This window comes from Neopsephotus bourkii, unplaced genomic scaffold (assembly GCF_033783945.1).
Source record: "Neopsephotus bourkii isolate Nb327-2 ecotype Australia unplaced genomic scaffold, CSIRO-AGI_Nbou_v1 NB_1637, whole genome shotgun sequence".
In the NCBI taxonomy this organism is placed as follows: Eukaryota; Metazoa; Chordata; class Aves; order Psittaciformes; family Psittacidae; genus Neopsephotus; species Neopsephotus bourkii.
In genome coordinates, this window is record NW_026902112.1 from 4,591,948 (window position 1) to 4,595,306 (window position 3,359).

At 38.8% G+C, this 3,359-nt stretch overlaps 1 long non-coding RNA gene across 1 annotated transcript; it reads right to left on the bottom strand.

The window, feature by feature from the left end:
• Positions 1-1,355: 1,355 nt before the first annotated feature.
• LOC133223470 (uncharacterized) lies at positions 1,356-2,943 on the bottom strand. Its single transcript, XR_009728586.1, has 3 exons — positions 2,161-2,943; positions 1,824-1,940; positions 1,356-1,728 (listed from the first exon to the last, which is right to left on the bottom strand). It is a non-coding gene; the product is annotated as an uncharacterized LOC133223470 (long non-coding RNA).
• Positions 2,944-3,359: the final 416 nt, after the last annotated feature.

Genomic DNA, 3,359 nt, shown 5'->3' on the forward strand with positions numbered 1-3,359 from the left:
TGACGGGTCCGTGCTGATGTTTTAGACACCTACATTTTACCACCTAAGTCCCATTCCAAACACAGGAAGCTTCATTTTGTGTGATATTTCTAGCAAAGGAAGCCACTAAGTAGCAGCCATTGCCTTCCTCACTCCCCTTCACATGTCTACTTTCATTAACCCACCACCAAAACACAGTATTTCCTAATTGGCCAATTAGTCAAACCTCAAGAATCAGTTGACATGGTCTGGTATTGGCCAATTTAACTTCTCCCTCAGGGAGTTTCTGTCTGGAAACAAAAATGAACTATTAAAGACATTACAGGAATCAATAGCAAACAACAGCATTGCACTTAACTTTCCCTCACAGCAACGCGCACATGGTGGCAAATATATATCCTCTTGCTAATTCTCTTTGTAACAATACCAAAAGAAATCTAACATACTTTTTTCAGTAACATCAAAACATCCAAATTCACGGTTATACCAGTAATGTCAAAACTACATCAAGTAGAATGCTTGATTGATAACAAAAAATTGAACAGCACATCAAACAGTGTTATAATACTCCCATCCACACACCTGCCATCCCAGTCAATGCAGCACACATTGTGAATATATTAAGAAAGTAAGATGCATTGATCATTGTCAGGCTGACAAAGAATTATCATACTGTTGATGCTGAAGTAAATTGCAGGGTATTGTAAATATATTATGAATATTAGAAAGTAAATTTTGTAATTTTAAGTCCAAAATATTGCAAACTCCACATCTTCTTACCTGTTGATTTGCATTATTATTTAAACAGTAACCAGAGGTGAAATATCAAGCAAAAAGATTTGACGCTATGCACAAATTTTGTTTCAAAACTTAACCCCACCTCCAAACTTCCATTCCCACCAGAAAAGAAATAAACAACCACTTTTCATTTGCCCTTTTGAAGACAATTTATAATGACAATCAAATGCAATAGCACCTGGCAATGCATACAGATATCACAATTTACACTGATGGAGATCGAGATTTGTGAATCTTTCTCAAACTTTGTACATCCTCATGGTGTTGTGTTTAGACTTTTATCCAGGATTCTGTGGCTGCCTCTTCAGTAAATGTACTGCTCATGTTGACACAGGATGAAACAGAATCATCCTTGTTTCTTGAGGTGCAATAATGCCCAATTAAATAGATATCTCTTTGTAAATTTTAAGTGATCAGCTTATATACGGTTGATAACTGGGGTAGCAGGGGAGCAAAAGGAGAAGCCGTACTCATCCATCATGATTTATTCTCATTGCTGTATTCCCAAAGAAGTTATCATAGAAATTGTCAGAAATTATACAGAATTGTCCGAAATTATACAAAACCCAACTAAAACTGGTTAGAAGATACAGTTAAATAGTTACACATTTGTTTTCATCCTCGGTTGAGCCAACAGTAATTAACAGACACATGTGTGTGTCTGTGTAGGTATATGTGTGCTTTAAAGAGCATGCAACTAAAATATGCTTTGAAAATGTCAAAGCACATTGTTCCAGCATGGTCCAACATTGATCAGTTTCCTTGACAGCTGGAGAGCGTCACAGGAACTTCAGTTTGAATGCTTCAGGCTCCTTATCTCTCCTGTGGATTTAAATTTCCAGATGGACAACAATTCCAGGATATGCTATGATTTTATTGCTCCAAGGTTCAAACAAAGCAGGTCAGTGTACTGTAGTGTACTGTGAATTTGATTCAGGCCAAGACTCTGACCTACAGTAGAAACTAAGGATAAAAGGCAGTGACCTTCAACTTTCATGAAAGTGAATTAGAGGCTGCAGCAGCAAAGGGAACCTTGTGGTTGGTACCTGCTACGGACCACTTTATCAAGGTGAGCCTAATGAGGAAGCCTTGTTACTCCAGTTATGGAAGGCATTACACTTGTAGGTTCTCATTCTTCTGGGGGACTTCAAGCACCCTGATATCTGCTGGAAAAGTAGCACAGGTTGCTGCAGGCTCTGAGCAAACTGATCTAGTTGAAGATATCCATGCTCATGCAGGGGAGTTCTACGAAATTACCCGTAAAGGTCCCTTACAACACAAATTATTCTATGATACTATGATTCTGCATTTCTATGATTTTATGTGCAAGTGGGATGGCAGCAATCAATCAGTACATTTTTTTTTCCAGGGATGAACACTTACTTGTGATAGACACTGATCTGTCCTTCCCTTGCTTCAGAGTGTTCTATCCCTTCTATCCTTTCTTTTTCCTGGCAGCCAGCATTTGCCTGGCTCAACACTTAACCTTAAAAGAAAAGGAATAAATAGATTATTCTAGAAATTTAATCCCATTTGAAGCATCCAGAAGTGATTTCTAGAACATCACATGGCACGAGGCCAGAGGAGCACTTTGGTTTTGTCTTTTGTTTGATTGGCCGTGGAGGTTCTGCCCTTGACTTTGTGGTTAATGCTTAAAACAGTCTCATACTGGATTATAATTGATTGTGCTCAATAGAAATAAAGTTCATTGTGCCTGTCAATAAGAATCTTGTCTCCTGACTCAATATTCTTGAAGTTGATCAAATTCTAACCTTTCTCATTCAATACACATAAGTATGAACCAGATGATTGCTCCCTGTGTAGCTTGGATGTTGGAGAGCCTTGGTGATTTGGGGAATAGCCTAAAAGTTCCTTCAGGGGAGAAGCTGAGCCATGCCATGGGAATAACAGAGAAAGTTTACAGTGCATACCATTATATCCTGGTCCCCAGGATCTAGAACGGAGTGGGAGGCTTGTTGGATAAAGCCTATACTTATGTATACAGAGAGCTAACGGTTTAAAACTTAATATTGAACAGAAACAATACATGGGTATTTGGAATAGGTGAGTTCTCGGGGGAAAATAAGTTGCCAGGCAAAATTACTGAAATACACTCACTGTTTTTTACAGGAAGGCAATACTACACACTCTTGGTGTCATATATACAGGTTGTTGTTCTTTGGAAATGTACCTCTTTCACCACCATAAACTTGGATTCAAGGGGGGGGGGGTCAGTTTGGAGGTGTTTTTTTGTTATTTTATCTTTCCTACTTCATCATTTTCTACATGATGCAGCTTGTTGGAACAGTGCCATGAAACACTAACTCACTGGGGAGACATCAGCTCTGACGAGAGAGACCTGGGGCCATTCAATGACCTGTGCATGTCACCCACCTCAGTATAGAACAATCCTTGAAGACACCTTTTCCTTTAATAAAATCAGTCAAGCTTTTAGACCATAGAAAACTTCAGCATATCAGTATCATGTAGTCTGTATTCTCACTGCTGGAAAAAAGATCTTCTCACAGTGTGAAGAAAATGTCTTCCTTCCAGCCCCTTTACTCTGCTCTTGTGAGACTTCA